The sequence below is a fragment of the Nycticebus coucang genome, chromosome 4 (assembly GCF_027406575.1).
Source record: "Nycticebus coucang isolate mNycCou1 chromosome 4, mNycCou1.pri, whole genome shotgun sequence".
In the NCBI taxonomy this organism is placed as follows: Eukaryota; Metazoa; Chordata; class Mammalia; order Primates; family Lorisidae; genus Nycticebus; species Nycticebus coucang.
In genome coordinates, this window is record NC_069783.1 from 29,463,568 (window position 1) to 29,482,998 (window position 19,431).

Genomic DNA, 19,431 nt, shown 5'->3' on the forward strand with positions numbered 1-19,431 from the left:
TTTCCTAATCTTAGAAAAAAGTCTGTAAAGAGCACCCATTTCTCTTTTGTTAATAATGTAAAAAAAGACAGCATTGACATGGTTAAATTCCCAGATGCCTCAGCTCTTTAGGAATGGACCAAATGGCCAGTATCATCACTTATAAAAGTTTCTTTCCTTTAATGGAGCTTATATTGAGAAAGTAAGTTTATGTTTTTTTATTTTTAAATTTCATTTTCCATGAATCTTTTCAAGTCTCTTTGCATAGTTCGTCATACACATAAATAATTATGCTCTATACACAGTTAATAGTTTGATAAACTATACAACGCTTATTCAATATTCTCAATCACTTTGCCATCTTTGAAAAGTTGAGAGAAAGAATCTTCTTCAGGTACCTTTACATAAATAGCAACCTGGCCCTCATGGATTCCAGCTGATCTTAGTGGTGAAGATGTGAGTGGTGGGTAAGCAACAGTCCTTGTAGAATATAGCTTTAGAAAGTCTGTTTGTCAATCTTGGGGCTGGACTGGACCTTGGATATCCCTGTGTCCGCCTGGTCGTGGGCACTCACTGCTGGAGTTCTGTCTCCTCATCGCTGTCCCTGGCCACTCCCTAGGACTTCTGCATGTGATGTCTTTTAGCAATGACTATCTGGTCATTGCAATGCTTTGCCTTTGACATATGCACGTAGAACTATGTCTGAAAAGGAATTAGGGTCTTTATACATTTGTCAAAATCCATAGAATGTAGGAGTGAACCTTAATGTAAACTCTCAACTCTGGCTGAAAGTTGTGAATCAATGTAGGTTCACTAATTATAACAAAGGTACGCACTGGTACAGGATGTTGATAATGGGCAAGTTGTGTATGTGTGGGAACAAGGGTGTATGGGAACTCGCTGTACTTTCTGTTCCACTTTGCTGTGAAACGCAAACCTCCCTAAAAAAGAATATCTATTAATTTTTTTAAATGATAGAAATGAGGGCGCTTTCTGCAGAGGTGGACCCCAGTGTCAGGATGTAGCCGTAACATACTGTTCAGCATGCACTCTGGGGTCATGGAATTGGGTCCTCTGGCCTCTTCTTTCCTATCAAAAAAAAAATATATATATATTTTTAAAATCAATGATTGAAGGGTTTTTTTTGTTGTTTTGTTTTGTTTTTTGAGACAGAGTCTCCCTTGGTCACACTTGTTAGAGTGCCATGGTGTTATAACTCACAGCAACCTCAAACTCTTGGGTTCAAGTTGATTGAAGGTTATTAAAGGAGTTGTTCTATCTTGAGTTATGGTTTGGAACCTGTTCCTTTAATCAGTTACCTGCAATGTGCTCATCTTTACAATCCTATCTTATCTGAGAGCACTTGGTTCCCTTGTCCCTGTAATCTCCTTCCCTGCACCCATTTCAGTTCCCTGGGCGGGAGGCTGCCCTCTGTCATGGCCTAGCTTTGAGATTATCGTGTCCTATAATTTTCCTTTGTTGTTGGTCTCACTTGATCCATGCATGGAAAAAAATAACCTAGGATGACTTATTGTTGAAAGAAAAAGAGATAAGTCACGAGAAGGGAAAGATAGTGTTTTTTTTTTTTTTTTCTTTGCAGCTCAGGAAATGCAACTCTCTAGATAAGTTTTTTTTTAAAAAAAAAACTCTTTAATTTTTTTGCAAAGTAAAAATAAATTTTCCCTTCAAAATAAAATGTATCATTCATGTGTCCAAAGCCACCATTGCTTTTTCTATTTCTTTCTTTTCTTTTCTTTTTTTTTTTAGATAAAAAAGTCAGGTTTTGGGAGGAAAACTGATCAGTTCATCCCCCCTTCTCTACGAGCATTAATTAAATAAGGATGAAAAGTAAAATAATCCTTCCAATGCCCTTCCTTTGACTCTTCCCCATGCCTGCAATGGTTTCAAACAAAGTTATTTCAGCTATTGTAGTTTCTGGTTCTAATCCAACATTTTTTGGCCAAAGTATTAGCAGCACTGCAGTGTCCACAGGGCTTCAGTATCCACAAGCACGTGTGAGAGAGACAAGAGGACGGAGAGAGTGGGAGGCCGTGTGCACTTGCGCGTGTGCTTTCTGCAGGTGTGTATTTATGCATGTGCCAGTGTATATGTTGAAAACTGTTTTGCCTATTTCTTTAGTGGTGCAGCAGTATTGATGAGGCCCTGAAAAGCCCTTTACCAGGATCTACCTACCCTATTTCTATTAAACAATTCCAGATTTAGAAAGAAAGAGGACATTGAAAAGTCCCTCCAGTTGAGCAATTGCGGGATTCAGGACAAAGTTTGCATGTTATTAAACGTTTTCTCTCAAGACCAAGCCCATTACCAGAGCCTCTGCAGCATATCTCCTGGGCAAGGTACTGAACCCTTGTTTGAACCACATCAGTAAGATACTGTTGATTCAACTCACTGCCACAGGGTTTTCATGAGGATGAAATGAGACAATGTCTGTAATGGACATGCAAAGGCATGGCTCTGTCCTCTTTCCTCCTGAGGTTGCCTGCCAGCAATGTCCTGCAGAAGGCAGGTAGGGAAAAAGCCCATCTACTTGTTCCCACCTTCCTCATCTACTCTGCCCTGGCCCAGGTCCACAGCAACCGCTCCCTTTACAGATCTTGATAGTATCCACAAATTCAGCACCTATCAACTTATGGCTGAGCTGCTTATTAAGGGTTTCAAGTGTTTTCTTTCTGTCTGCCAGCCAGGCTGTAAGCTAACCCTAATATTATTGCAAGCATCCTGAATCTTCAAATCGCTCAGCTGGAGGCAGAAAGATGAAAGTTGCATTCTCACCTTCCAAGGTTTATCCTTATCACTATTTGCCTGACTCAACTTCCCAGGACAGAGGGGCAGAAGCTTTGGTTGACCCAATATCACTTTTCTTTGCCTGTAAAATAAACATAATATCACTGGAACTTTTGTGAATATTCAAGCGGTTAGTGATTGCTAACATTTCTTAAGTGCTTTGTGTGTGCCAGGCTTGGTTCTTTACATGCATTTCATTTGGACCCCTGAACAACTCTCTAAGATAAACCCTGTCATTATGTACAACCCCTGTTTTACAGATGAGAAACTTGAAGGTTCAGGCTCAGATGAGGCTCAGTGAGAGACAAAGTTACTTGTCCATGAAGTGCAGACCGAGGATTAGCAACAGGAGGTCTTGTCAAGAGTTGCCAACCGTGTGTTTGTTCTGCCTTCTCATCTCTAATGAAGACTTTTTCAGGATAGAGATATACGTTTACTGACTTTATACCCCCAAGAAATGTTAAAGAAAGGAATGAAGGAAATTTTCTTTAAAAAAAAAAAAAAAGGAAATCAAGAGCTCAAACTGCATAGGAAAATAATACTATTGAGCTATTTTAAAAAATGGAGATTTTGCAGCATTTGTATTAACCTGGATGGAGGTGGAACACATTATTCTTAGTGAAGCATGACAGGAATGGAGAAGCACGAATCCTATGTATTCAACTTTGATATGAGGACAATTAATGACAATTAATGAGATAGTGTGGGGTGGGGGAAGGGGAGAGCAGAGAGAGAAAGACGGAGGGAGAGGTGAGGGAAAGGAAAAAAAAGAAAAGGAAAGAGTGATTAATTCTCACATAAATTAGATTTAATTTTGACCAAAGTACATTATTTGAACAATAATTTTTAATTCAACTTGTTAATATGTTGTTTAGGATATTGCATCCTCATTTATAAGTGAAATATGTTTGTAATTTCCCTTTATAATAATATATGTTTTCCAATTTTAATATCAGGTATATCCAGATGAAGTAGAATGATTTTCAAGTATTTCTTCTTTTTCTACTGTCTATAAGATTTGGCAAGATCTGTTTTTGAAATTATCTTCTATTTTTATTTATAAAAATAAATATTCTCTATTTTTTGAGACTTTGGGGAAAAAAAGAAGAAGTTAACTGATGACTCCATACTGAACCTCAGAGTCAAAGCATTCTATGAGAGACATACTTTTATCTGAAAATGTGAAGGTTACTTTTTTTGTATTATGATTATTATTATTACTCAATATTTCATTGCAGCAATCATCTGATTTCTTTTCCAAATGTATTTATCTTCGTTCGTTCTTTACGAGGTTTTTGTTTCTAGTCCTTATCTTAAACGTTGTTATTGTTATTAAATTTTAAGCCTCTTTAATTTTGTGAAGGCAAAAAGTGGAAACCAAATAAACACATGTATATGTATAGAGAAAATTTTAAAAAAGGAAAATAATAAAAACTAGAATATAGGAGATATTAGATTATTTATGTACAGCCCCACAAGAGACCAGAAGAATAAACAAATTATTCTTCAAAATTCTAGACTTGTGACATTGAAAATCATGTAAGTATCCCAACGCTGACTTTGTTCATGTCCGAAATTACTCGTGAGCTACCTGTTCATTAGCTGCTTATCAGCGTGGGCTCACTGTCCTGCCACACTCTGCCCCTTAATTGCCAATGGAAGGATGAATGAAGTCGTGATGAGTGAAAAGACTTTCATCAGCTAGGAAGACTTTTTTTCACATTATTAATGCTCCCAGAACTTCGCTAGCTGGTCCTTACCTGTTCCCTTTAAGGTCGTGACTGCCCTGTGATGACCTGTGTGATCAGGAACTTGTTGATCACATACTGGGGGAGGTGGGGGCATGTGCAAAGTCAGGCGAGGAGGAGAAGAGCCTTCCTAACCCTGTGCAAACCCAAGAACATTTCTCCCAAGTCAGAAATGGGCTATTCTCAAAAGCTTTGAGAAACGAATTCTTTCATAAGATAGATGTGTGTCTATCCACTGTCCCTTAGGGTGGAAATACTCCATTCCCAGGCTGAATCACGTGACTCCCTGTGAGTTTTGCTTTTGTGAGTTTTTTTTTGTCAGTTGAACTCAAAAGTTTGTCACTCAAACTAAATATGGCCAACTCTTTTGAAAACCTGCTAACATGTAAAGCTCTTTAGATGGAGCACATACTCTCTCTGTCTCTACTCAGACGGCCTAACTTACTAAGTTGCCCGTGACTCTTGCAGGCTTTTCTGCAAATCAGTGAGAGCACAGGATCAGGACCTGAGTTTGAGGGATGTCCCACATGGACAGAGAGAGCAGAGGGAGGGCTCACTCTCCAGAGATGGAGAAGTAGCAGCTTCAGAGCTGGGAGGAGAAAACACGCCCCCTGTATCCAGTGGTGCTAATTGGGATGAAGCAGTTATCAAGAGTGAGGGCTGGTGAAGTTTGATAGGAGAAGGTTCAAGAGTCATCCAGAAGAAATTTATTAATGAAATTTGCTGAAAGAGAAAGAACGGAACAGGAGCTCAAGGAAAGAAGAAGAATTTAGCAAAGAGGAGACCTGGCTACGTCCACAGATTGAGAAAGAGTCAGTAGAGAAAAAGAAATTTAAGGCTCCAGTTTGCTTATAACTTAGGGGATTCCTGGGATGTGGGACTTTTGTTGCTAAAATCAGTAAAGTGCCAGGCAAACTGGAAAGAGTCATCCCACAAAACATAAAGGGGACAGGGTGAGGATGGAGAGAGACAACTACTAGATCCTGAAGAAGGTAGAAAGGTTAACCTGGGAAAGAAAGACAGGTATTTTTACACATCAATATTTATTATACTGAGAAGTGTCTTGGCACACAAAGGACAGGGTTTATAAAATGTAGAAACCCACTCTCAATCACTAAATTACCTTGGCGAAGGCCTAAAGTGTTGGTTTCTCTCTGCTACTCCTTATTTCATGCTCATGGTCAGCTCAGCTCTAAGCTCCAGCTCAAGGTCAAGTTATTACTCTGTTAGTCCTCATCCCTGATAACAAAAAGCTCCTTAAGCTGGCAGTCAGGGCTGGCTGGTCCTCTGCTTCAGATCAAAATGCTCTTCCCGGGTGCCACTGTCACCTAACCTCTACCCACAGAAATTCCCAGAACTTGCCTCTTCTCCAAGGGCCTCCCAAGTACCTTCCTACTGAGTTCCTTGCCCTTCCCAACAGGAAATGTGGTTAGCACATCCATTGCCACCGATTCATACTTGGCTACCAGCTCCTCATATGGCCCTCTTCTGAAAACCTCAAGCTTTCCATAGGGGTTCCCAGGACCTCAGGAGGACACGCCCAGGCCTATGGCATGCACACTGGCTTGCTGTGGTGTCCTCTGTCTTTCTCTTCCTCCCACCCACCCACATCCCTGCAGAACCACATTGCTAAATCCCTTTGCTGCTGGATCTTACTCTGCCTCACTCCTCCCAGACCCGCTTCTTCTAACAGTGATTTCACAGCAGAAGGGTAGGGGCCCACCATTCCTTTTTAGCACATCTTTTCTCAGAGTTCAGGAAATTCCCTCAACCTCTCGCCTTCTGTCTGTCAGGAGTTAGAAGCAAACAGGGAGTCCTGAAATGATACAGCCAGAAGACCAGGGAACAGCTGCTGCCCTGCAACTCTCAGCCATGTGACTTTGAGTAGGTCATTGGTAAGTCTCCACTGTCTCATCTGTAAAATGGGCATTGCTAAGATCTGAATGCTTGTGTTCCTTCCAAAATTCATATTTTGAAACCTAATTCCAAATGTGTTGGTATTAGGAGGTGGGGCCTTTGAAGGGTGATTAAGCTATGAAGGTGGAGCCCTCATGAATGGAATTATTACCTTTGTAATAGAAGCTCAGAGCAAGAAGCTCAGCCTTGCCTCTTCTCTCACATGAAAGCTATCAGCCAGGAAATGAGATCTCACCTGACACCAAATATACCAGTGCTTTGACTTAGAATTTTTTAGGTCCCAGAACTGTGAGAACTAAGTTTCTGTTGTTTATAAACCATCCAGTCTATGGTATTTTGCCATAGCAACCCAAATGAAGTGACAGGCATACCAAGCCTACCTCCAAGTGTTAGCTTACTGATTAAACTAGAAGAGATAAATAGAAACAGATTGTAAATTCCTGTGCCCACCATAAGTAAACTAGGAGCACCAAAAGTAACAGAGAGTTAAAAAGACATAATGGCAGCTAGCAATAAATATCTGCTGGATGGTGAATGAATGAATATAGGATCACTCAGGTCAGTCAGACCTGTGAAGAGCCTAAAAAACAATCAGTGCTAAAGTTAGTGCAAACACCAGGGCAAGCAGCCACAAGCTCCAGAGCCAGTGGTGGTGGAAGTTTGACGTGACTCAGTGGGCATGAAGACAGGCAAAGTGTCGGACTCCAGCCACAGATGGGGCCTTGCCATAGAGGGGACACCAATGCTGGTGCAAAAATTCTTGAATAGCAGCCAAGTCCAGGATGAGGGAGCAAGGGAAGTCATCCTAGAATCACACACACAAGGGCAATTGGCCCCAGAAGAGGCCAGGTGAGCCATCTAGTCTGAAGGTTCAAACTTAAATGTAAACCAGTAAAGCAGACAGGTGCAAATCAATAAGGAGGGCTGAACTTGTACTTGTTGGGGGTCGGAAACCAATACCGCAGAATATGATGCTTTGACATGTGGCACTGAAGAAGAGGCTCACGGTCTCTCTGACCTTCCCCAACTCCTGTCTCAATCCTCTGTCTCTCCCAAAGCACAGGATGAAGTTGTTTGTTCTCTGAAGTTCCTTTATCTGCCTAAAGTCCAAACCAGCCAAAGAAGAAAACTATCAGCTTACTTCTGCTCGCTTCCTGGGTTTTCATTAAGTGAACTCATATCACAGGAGGAAAGACTGAAGTCAACACACCTGGACAGACTTATCACAAACCATTATCTGCTCTGCAAGCCCAACAGACATTGTCCCAGGCCATTGTGTGGTCTTCAAGCCCTTTGAGTTCCTCTAATAGTCATTTACTAACCCCCTAAAATCATCGACACTTCCCCACCTCTCTTTCCCCTGAGCAGAAGGGCACAGAACCATCTGTACGCACCCCACTGCGTGGTGGAGTGATCTGTGTTTTTCCCTCCTGTGCGCTAACAAATTTGTATGCCTTTTCTCTAATTAATCTGCCTTTGGTGAGTTGATTTTTCGGCAAACCTTCAGGGGGCAAAGAGAAAGTTTTAGCTTAATCTCTACATGGTGAACAGGAGATTGCAGGCCCTTGTAGATAAAAACATTTTTAAAAAACTTAGTTAAAAACAAAATCTTTTACCAGCCAAACAAAATACAGATGAAGAAACCAGCTCAGAAAGTGGAAGTGTCTGCCAGCAAAAGACAGTCCTGTTACTGGAATCTAGATCTGCTGCCTCCTAAGCAGTTTGTGGTCAAGACAGTGGGGCAGAGAGAAGGTCTGTGCACAGGTAGGCTCCAACACAGCCCGGCTGGGATCCTGGAGATGGGCCACTCTCCACCATCAGCACTGGCTTTGTTTTTGTTCTTATGCAGATTCTAATCATAGGACACTGCAGCAATCCTCCCCACACCCATACCCACACCTTAATTTTTGGATTTAAAGAAGATTTATTAAGTGCCTAACCTATTCCAGGCACTCTGCCAGGCACTGGGGATAAAGTAGTTAGCAGAGCCAGCCTGGCCTGGACCTCAGGGTCACTCAGGGTAAAGTGAAATGTATTTCTTCTGGTTCTATCCTTTAGTGTTTATGTGGCTCTGACCAGATTCTTAACCTCATTGCACCTCAGTTTCCACATCTGCAAGATGGAGAAATAATACCTGTCATCAAAGAATGTACCGTGGCATACAAAAAGGGCCTATCACAATGTATGGGTCTCATGGGCCCTCAATAAATATAAATCTTCTCCTCTAAGTCCTATTTCTTAGGGTTGCACATAAAATTATACATATTAAAGAATGAAACTTTTCAAACCTGAAATGAGACATCTTTATTTCTCCTGAATTGTGTTCTTCCATTCCAGGGCAAGACAAAAATAGGACCATAACTTATTAGTGGAGACAAAGACTGTGTTATCAACAGAGACATCCATTTGGAGATAATGCAGAAATGTACCTTTCCCAGGGTCCAGCTCTTCCCCCCTACTCATACCCCAAGGCTGGAGGAAGGCCTGGGCCATCCGTCCTGGATCATAAATCCTTTCCCAACAGTTCCTGGAGGGCACAAACCCCCAGGGCAGTACCTTCCACACAGCTAAAGAATTTCCTGCCAAAACGGATAAGAATTTCCTGTTTTGTTTTTCATTATTACTTTAAATAATCATAGTCAGAGTCTCGAAGGAGGATGTAAGCAGCAGGGGCCAGGAGGGCTTGTCAACATCTCTTCTAGATTAATTCAGGGCGACAATAGCAGCTTTAGAAATGGTACATTGAGATCTGGTCAAAAGGTACAAAATGACCAATGGGAACTGAGTCCTTTCCAGAAGGAACTGTCAGATGCCAGTGTGCCATTCTGTAAGCCCTGAGCCCTGGGGTCGGGGCACTTCTATCTCCACCCAGGGAGACAGGGCCTCTTTCAGTCACCAGGGCAGGGGCACAGAATCAGAGTTGATTAGGTTGCCGACTCTGAGAAGCCATCAGCCTCTAATGATGAGTAAATAATCCCCTAAGGAGATGAACAGCAGATGCCCCAGTTCTCCCTTTGGTGCTAGACTTAGCCCATGCCTTTGACTGTGACTCCAGGACAGAATGTCCTCCCTTCTTGGCCCGATTCTGCTCCATAACCCTGCAGGCCACAGAGAGGCAGCTCTAACTCCTTCCTTCCCATAAAGGTCCCCTTAGAAAGACACACCTGTTGGGACAGCCCGTGGCCAACACCCAACGAGAACAGCTCGAGGAGCCTCGCATAGCCCCCCTAGCAGTTCTAGGGACCCTGGCTTGAAATTTAACATCCAGAACTAGATCAGCCCAGCCTCACACTCCAGCTAGCAGTTCTCCTTGATACTCCCACACCCAGAAGAGGGAACAAAGACACTCACTCATCACCTCTAGAACTGAGCACTCCTCCCTACACCTCTCCCCCAAACCAGGTCCCCACCACACCCCCCTGCTTTCTGCAGGTGGCAGCCCTTCCTTCCTGGCATGAGAACCCAAATCGTCCTGCTTGTATTCATTCTTCCCTCTTCCTACTTAGATGCCATCAACTGGTCACCAAATTCAAGCCATGCGTTGAAGGTGCCACAACCTGTGTCTTCCCCAGGAAATCTCTCTTGCATTTGTTCTATTTCTCTTGTGGCTCCTGCCCTAAAATAAAGCTCAGGGCCTTAGGACCTTATCACCTCTCCTTAGAGGACAGCGGCGTCTGGCTTGCCCACTCTTTTATACACTTAGCACCTCTTCTCTAGAGCTGCTCATGCTGTCCATACACTGCTTGATACACTCACAAACCTGCTCCATAATCCCAGGGTCTGAATAATAAGGCACACGCCCTTCAAGGCCCTGAAAGTTCTGATCTCAGGTTTGCCCCTCCCCTGGCACACCTACAGACTAAGAGCTAGGCAGCTCCCTGACCTTAGCCTCACCTCTGCCCCTGCTCCCCCCAACCTCCTAGATTCAGTGCTTTTGAATCTTGGCCTCCCAGAATGCAACCTGTCCAAGAAGGCTCCCCACGGAGTCCACTCAGAGCAAGTGTTCTCCCCACTGCCCCCAGGGCTGTCTGCGCTGTTTCATCACAACATAGGCAGCGTATGGGCAGCAGGACTATTGGCAGATATCCCCGGTTTCTTTGTTGGAGTACACAGTAGATGATGACGTTGTGACTTGCTTTTGCCACCAAAATAAAATTGGAAGTGACATGTGTCATTTGGGGGTAATGCTGTGAAAGCCAGTAATTTTCTTCCCTATGAAACACGTGTCTTCCTGGGTCCCACCAACCTGCCATAACCATGTCACGTGAGAAATAAGCAATAAGCCTTTGTTTCTTTTTTGTCTTTTGTTTGTTTCTTTTTCTGAGACAGTCTCATTCTAGCACCCCGAGTAGTCTGCCGTGGCATCATAGCTCACAGCAACCTCAAGCTCTTAGGCTCAAGCAATTGTCTCACCTCAGTTTTTTGATTTTTAATAGAGACAGGGCCTTGCTCTTGCTCAGGCTGGTCTCAAACTCCTGAGCTCAAGCAATCCACCTACCATAGCCTCCCAGAGTGCTAGGATTACAGACATGAGCCACTGTGCCCCACCTAAGTTTTTGTTTCTTAATCCACTGAAGTTTGGGAGTTGTTTGTGGTCACAGCAGAATCTAGCTTATCCTGACTTCTGTAACATGAAACCTAAGAGACCACATAGTCCCATCCCCTGTTTTATAGATGGAATAAACTGAGGCTTCCAAGAGGTGAAATGACATGCCCAAGGTCACATGGTTAGTGGTTGACCCAAGTTGGGAAACAACTTCTCCTAACATCCAGCCCAATACGTCTTCCAGACCCCTTCCTGTGGTACCCTTGAGACAGGACATAACAACATTGCCCACCATTACTGAACTAGGTGAGCCCAAGTGAGCCTGGGCAAGCCACACATGCTCTCAGGCCTCAGTTTCCCCACTTTTAAAATGAGAAGGTGGGATAAATGTTTCTTCTAGGCCAGGCTTGATAAGTCCCCTGCTTGTGTGTCATCTTCTCGGCCCTGTCCACTCCAGGGCCTTGCACAGACAGTGTGGTGATGACCACCTAACAGTCTCACAGCTGCATCCCACCTTCCCAGGGTAATAAGCAATGCTGCCTTCTCCAGGGGAGGCTGACCCACTCTTGAACAAAATTTCACACCTCCCAGTTCCTCCTCCAGCCACCCAGGAGTATATGAGTGATACTTGAATCATGCCTGACTTGAATCTACTCAGGCCCAGGCTTTAAGTGTTACTCATTTGATTAACATTCAAAGTCCTTAACTGGCTCCACAGGCCAGCCTTTTAATCAGAGTCACTGAGTTTCTGTCCCTGACATGCTCTAACTCCTTTTGTCTTTGTCTTTTGATCTCCTTCGCTTAGACTGCTTCTGCCTGAATAGAACCAATTCGTTGGAAGTTAAGAAACTTATCAAAGTTTTAAAGTGTAGCAAGCCACCTCTCACTCCTGGACAGTGCCAAAGATTGGGGCCACCCCTCAGCCATTTGCCAAATGCCTGGCTTTAACAGGGTGGTCAATGCCACAGCAGGAAAGATCTCAGGAGGTGAGCACCCTCTTGCTTTTATTGGTGGCAGAGAGGACAGGGATCTGTGACATTCAGAGATGGTAACTGTTATGGACTAAATGTTTGTCTCCATAAAATTCATATATTGAAATCCTACCCCCCAATGTGATGGCATTAGAAGGTGGCATTAGAAGTCGCCTTTGGGAGCTGACTAGGTCATAAGGGTAGAGCCCTTAGGAATGGGCTATGCCTTAGAAGAGCACTCTAGCCCCTCTCTTCCCTCTTTTTACCATGTCAGAACACAGCCTCTTATTAGCACAGGTGAGGACACTGAGGCCCTGAAAGAAGTGAATTTCATAAAGACCCCAGCTTCTGAGCCAAGGTTAAAAGTTAAAAGCCCAGCTGTCTTGCAACACTCTTTTATTTGCACCACTAAAAAAAAAAATCAGTAAGCAAATAAGGTATTCGTTTCCACAGTTCTCAGAAAAAAGGCAGGGTTACAGAAAGAATCATGCAACTTGCAAGTTCCAGTGAGCTTGGCGTTGACAACATTTCTTACATTTCTTACCATTCCCTTAGTGAGGTAGTTATTTGTGTTACAGTTACAGCCCAGCAAAAGCAGTGGCCCTGCTGCTCCTTCCAGGAGAAAGGACTCCCTGAGGCCGCCAGTCATCCAGCTGGTAGCACGGACACTAGCAGCCACTAGATTCATTCATTTGCTTTGGTTCTGACCTGCAGCAAGATGTTGAACAAAATAGTGGTGGTAAAGAGAAAGAGCCTGAGCTCTGGAATCAAATTGACTCAGGTTTTTCACAGTCTCTCACTGGCTTCTCCTTACATTGGGGAAGCTGCAATGATTCGGCACCTGGAAAGATCAAATGGCCTGGCCGGTGCTAGTAAGTACTTGGTACACAGTCAGGCCTCAGTGAACTCTGGCTTCACTTCCGCTTCCTTTTGGAAAAGGGGTCACCTGGTTTAAGGATCACTTTTGACCAGAGCCTCATTGAGAGTTAAAGTGCTACTAATTTGAGCTGTCTGAGCTTCTTCATGAATGCTCTGAAGCACTTCCCAGGCCCAACCATGACTTGCATGGAGGGATGGCCCTCCTGTAGTTCCCCAAATAAGTTGGGCAACACTGCTACCTGAGGTCAGGAAGAAAACCCCGTTGGGGTGTCAAGCTCTTTGTCTTACCTGCCCTCTGGGGCCAGTCTTGGAGGAAGAGAAAGAACCCTGGGGTGACAGTTGGGAAGGAGAGTTCCTCAGTTAGGAGACAAATTTAGGGCAAGGCTTAGATATGATAGATCTCTCCCCTGTGATATTTTAAATTCTAACATCAAGTAAAAATAGAATTTCCTGTTGATCTGATAAGAAATTCCTGTTTTTCCAGAGAGCAGGGCAGCCTATATTGGGGGCACAGGCAGTGGGGGTTACCAACTATTTCCGAGATGGATAGTTAAAGAAAGAAGGGGTCAGATGGGTCTCATTCACATGTATTTATTTTTAAAGTGTAAAGACAGCTCATACCAAGAAGAATCACAGGGTGTGATTAATAATTTCCCACATACATTGAAGGCCTCAGCTGGCTGGGGATGAGCTCTCTTTGCTGCACCCCAGAGCCTGGATTTTTTTTGTTGCCAGATGGAGTTTGGTTCAGAATTGCCAGGCCTGAGCTCTTGGTCCTCATACATCCTGCGTGGTGTGTGAGGAAAGCATTTTGCAGGGGCAGGCAGGTGCCAGGACCTAAATCTCATCCCAAATCCCCTGTCACTCCAACTTGTGCTCTGCTTTTAGGGTGACCCCAGAGTTGTGGGCTCAGCAGTGCCAGCCTGTGCTTGCTTCTGTGGGAGCAGCTCAAACAGAAGCCCCTTCCTTCTGTTCATAGCTCCCTGATTTCCATCTGGGGAATTCACCTCATCCCCTAGGGTACAGCCTAGTGGAATTGTCAGTCAAGGACTCTGCCCCCAAGTGGTCCATCAATCTGACCCTCTCCCAAGATTGTGAACTTTGAGTGGAGTGACACAAAGAGAAAAAAATGACTGTTTCTTACCAGTCAGCCCCTGGCCCCCCAGAGCCACAGACCCTGTCTGTCTCCTGCCTGATTATTCATTTCTCCTTCAGTTCTGTGAGCTTCTCATTCTCTTTAACACTTTCAAATAATGCACTGTGACTAACACAAAAGTCTGCTGATGGTGAGACACAAGCGTCACCTTGTGTGTCTTCTAACAGGGGAATAGCACAAAGGTGTGACCCTCAACTCTTGGAGAAGCAGGTCCCCCTACAACAGCTCCTACCACCTTTTGGAAACTCTGTGAGGCAGGCATGCACCTGTTGTGAGTTGAGGACGCTGACAGTCACAGGTCTACTCAACTGCTGGACAGCCTGGGAGCAGCAGACACTCCACTTCAGCGTCAGTCTGTCTCCTGATTCCCGCAGAGGGTCTCCTCCCGAGACCACACTGTCTCTAACAGGCCACTTGAGCTGAATTAGCTATTTGTCCAGGATGGAGGGATTCCAGTCTTTAGCCTCTTCTGACCATGAATGTCCATGGCTCACCAGTAACTAAAATTGGGACTCTAACTTCATAAATATATTTCAGAAAGTCTGGCTGCCACATCATTCAAGCAGAGGATACATAAAGACACTTAATTTGAAGTCATCATTAAAATGTCATCAAGACTGTACACACATGCGCATGCTGACTGTTCACAATAGCCAAAAGGTGAAGGCAGCCCAGACGCCCTTCGACAGATAAGTGATGAACAAAGGTGGTGCATCCGCACAGTGGAGTGTGATTCAGCAGTAAAAGGGAATGGAGGACTATTGTCTATTACAGGTGGGAATGAACCTCGAAAACATGCTGCTACGTGAGAGAAGCTGGACACAAAAGATCATGCATTTTATGAGTTCATTCATACGTAGTACTCGGAATAGAGAAATCTGAAGAGGCAGAAGGCAGAGTGGTGGTCAGCAGGGGCTGCAGGGCGGCGGGCTGGGGCGGAGGGTGGGGAAACTGCTTAACAAGTAGGGGTTTTGCTGTATGATAGAAACGTTTTGGACCTAGATAGAGGTGGTGGTTGCCCAACATTATGAAGGTACTAAATGCCACTGAATTGCTTGCTTTAATGGTTAATTTTAGATTAAGTGAATTTCACCCCCAGTAAGTCATATAATGCTGATAAATAATAAAGATGATCTAAACAAAAATATGAAAGCTGTCACCGGGGCCCCTCCCTTTATTTTTATTCCCGTTAGTCTCCCTGACCCTTTCTCTTCCACACTGAAGCACTCGAATCACCTGTCTGGAGGTTTCTTTCTCAGCAATGCTCAACGTCATCTCAGTGACGACAGGCGAAGGCTCAGCTTGGTGTTCAAGTTCTTCTGTACTGAAACTGCCAGGCACAGTTTCTCTGTACTGAAACAGCCAGGCACAGCCTCTGCTTTAGCCAGGCTCCTCTCTCACTATCGCTGGAGATGTGAGGCTTCAGGGGAGAAGTGATCTTCACCAACCACATCCTCTACGAAAGGGGATGAGGAGGAGGAAGGGGAGGAGAGTGGCGACGATGGCGATGTTATCAACGCTTACTCCCACTATTAACTGCTAATTCATCAAAGCCTCCCTTGCCCCAGTCCTTCTAGGACACCCTTCTAGGTGTTTCTCTCAGGGTGGGGAGGTTTTCCTGAGCTCCCTGCTGCGGCGGGCTGGGCTCTAGTGTTAACTCTATTCTGGTGACGACTTCTTCCACTTTTCCCTGGTATCAGGCACACTGCAGCATTCTCTCACCCTGCATTCCTACCAGTGATAACCTCGACCCCCTTTGCTCTGCACTTCCCCTTCACCTCTCTCCTAGTTGATATGCAGGGTTTATGTGGGTTTGGTATCTGTGTGACCCACTGAGGATGGACAATGCCACTGGAGCCAAGGTATCAGCACAGTCATCATGTGGGGGGAACCCACGCCAAGGATGGTGCTGTGAGCCTCAACAGACTTGGCAGGGAGGGGGGGCATCCTAAGAAGAAGATAAGACAAGATATCCCAAGAACAAGCATCTCTGACTTGAGGGCAAAGGTCCCAGCGGCGGGCTGACTTCCCCTCTCCCCCCACCCCTCCTCGTAGCTTAATTAGAGTAATAAGAGGGGCTGAATGGGAGAAAGTTGTTAAATATCAAATGGTGAAGGATTTGTCTGTTTGGGGTTTTGGCTAATTGGGTGATTGTTTTTCCTCCTGATCTCCATGCCTTTGTCAAACACACATGGTTGAGCTGGGCTCTAAACTGCCTCACCTGTGGTCAATGGGCATCATGGAATCAGTGTGAACAAAGATTCTGAGAACCAAGGCATTCCATTAATACCTTAGTTTGTGTATTTTAGTTAATACTTAAGATAATCACAGCTAGAGAGAACTATAACTGCCTCTGTATTAGACATGAGAAAATTGAGCTTCAGTGGTGTTGGGACTGAATTTTGAAGTCCCAAATTCTCCCTCCATCCTATCCTCATTTCTCCCCTCCTCTCCTTTCTCATCCATTCCTGGACACTTTTCTAAGAATCAGCTGCCTTAGACTAGCTCCCTGACGTTTGGGGTCTCTTATCTGAACTTCTAGGGCGCATACCAGCTCTGTTACTCACCTCAATCCTAATGTCATAATCTTCTAATATATTCTAATCTTCCAGCACGTTACAACTTGTTTCAAGTGTGCACATCCTGTGTCCTTAATGAAAGCGCTGATTCTTGGAAGGAGCTCAACTGCTCTGCTCCCCTTTCCCTGGTCCAGCCTAGCGAAATGCTGAACAAGCAAGAGGTTAACAGTGTCACCACCTGTCGTGGGATCTGCAAATTGAAAAGGTCCTTTAAGACCCAGAGCCCCTTATAGAAGAAACCCCTCAGTGATCAATCACATAAGCAAAAGAACAAAGATATGTATTTTCTCAGGTGAGTGCAAGATCTCTAGTTCTTTCTGTCCTTAAACAGCAATCTATATGATTTCTTATACGAGAGAAGAGAGTGAATTCCATTCCTTCCAGAGTTTGGGGGTCTCACAGTTCTAGAGTTGACAGTCACTGCTATTGTAACTCAATCATGGGACACACTGACACTGCTCTTAAAAAGTTGTACAGATTCAAAATCCCTTATTCTAAACTCTTGGGACCAGATGTGTTTTGGAAATCAGAATTGTTCATATTTTAGAAAGGTGATATGGATCATGTACAGTATATCATGGAACAACCCTGGCAGGCCCAGAGCAGCACCTCATTAATATTTATCCAGTAAAACACATGCATATTCATACTAACTGAGACAAATACAAGCTAAATATATCTGCATGCCACTTCAGGACAGGTCTTACCTCCAAATGAGTTTAGACACCAACTGTACAATTTTCAGAGTTCTTTTTGACTTAGGATTGTAGGAAATAGACTGTAGAGCTGTAATAGATATAATGATTATTGAGTGCTTATATTGTGTCTGACACTCTGCATAGAATCCACCAATGGCACTATGAGGTAGGTTTTCATTTTACTTCTATTTCACAGATAAGGAAACTAAGGCTTAAGGAGGTTAATGAACATTGAAGCAGGACTCTCTGGGTATTTACAGATGTCATCCCCTCCTCATCTCTGAAGTTTCCCCTGGGGCCATCTAGGATGGTGGACCCAAAAGTGGCAAGAGACTGACACCCATGGGACCTCTGTGCTACAGGACCAGGCAGATCACACCCCTGGGCATGGGGCGGCCAAGTCCTAGGTCTGGTAAGCAAGAGACAAGAGAAAATCAGCCACCTTCCTGAACTAATTGATGGTAGGTTCAAGGATCAACCTCACCCTTGAACATGAATGAGACAAGCTTGACACAGGCTCACGGTGGCCTTGACAGGCAGGTTATGGAGTCAAATCTAATAACTCACTGGGGAATGCTGGGCAAGCTTCCTTCCTCGCCAAGCTTCAGTTCCCTTTTCTGTAAAATCAGGTTGCACGATGCTTCTTCACAAGACTATTTAAAGATTCAGTGAAACAATTCATATAAACACAGTTCCTGACAGAGTGAGCCCTCGGTATTAGCTTTCAGAAAAAGCATGTCATGAATGAAAACAGGATAGTAAACAGAGATAACCCAAGCGGAACGGAATGGGAAGGCGGGTCCTTCTAAAAGCACTTTGTTTCCACAGCTTTTTGCTGCTCAGCCATACTAGACTGATGTCTTGGAGATCTGCTGTAAACAGAAGCAACACCATTAGGAGTGAAGGGCTGCTCACACTGGCAGGCCTGGAAGGTGGGAGTAGAGAGCCAGATGGCTGGAAGATGGGGGAAACTTAACACAGACCTTGGACTTGGTCTCAGGTCTCTGAGCAGCTCCCATACAAATAGGTCAATACTCCTGTCAGCTTATTCTCCCCCACACTCCCTGGGAAATGACCCCATGATTTTCCTGCCCTACTCCTGAAGGGATCTGAAGTACCATCCAGTTCTTACAGATAAGCGGTCTGCCTTTCCTCCACTAAAATCCCATCTGGGGCAGCCAAGATTTGCCTGAGGAGATGTTCACAGGACCACACTTCTTCACTGAAGTCTCCCACGGCCACCTCAAGCGTTAGCCCAAATTCCACATGACACTCAAGGAGACACGGTGGTGGTAAAGCCTTCCTTTGCTCCATAAACTCATGACCAGGCACAAGCACTAGCTACAGAGTAACAAAGAACAAAAGTTCCATGAAAACAGGGCATTGGATGGATTCACCATGGTGTCCCCAGGGAAGACACAAAATGCAAATAGTAAGTCCTTAGTAAATGTTTGTTGAGTGAATAAATGTAGGGCACACTCTTTCATTTTATTTTTTATTTTCCATATTTTTTATTTTATTTTTTAACTAAATCACAACTGTGTACATTAATGCATGTATGGGGTACAATGTGATGATTTTATATACAATTTGGAATGCTTACATCAAACTGGTTAACATCGCCTTCACCTCACTTAATTGTTGTGTTAAGACATTTATACTCTATTCTTAATAGATTTGACATGTACCCTTGCATTTATGCACAATAAGTGAGGTCCCACCAATTACCCTCCTTCCACCTGGCCTCCCCCTCTCCTCCCTTCACCCTCCTCTCCTTTCCTTCTTTCTGGGCTATAGTTGTGTTTTATCTTTTGTATGAAAGTGTGGGTGATTATATATTGGTTTCATAATAGTACTGAGTACATTGGATACTTTTTCTTCCACTCTTGAGGTATTTTACTAAGAAGAATATGTTCCAGCTCCACCCATGTAAACATAAAAGAGGTAAAGGCTCCATCTTGTTTTATGGCTGCATAATATTCCATAGTATACATATACTACAATTTGTTAATCCATTCGTGGGTCAATGGGCACTTGGGGTGTTTCCATGAGTTGGAAATTATGAATTGGGCTGCAATAAACATTCTGGTGCAAATATCTTTGTTGTAAAATGATTCTGGGTCATCTGGATATATACCTAGTAGAGAAATTGC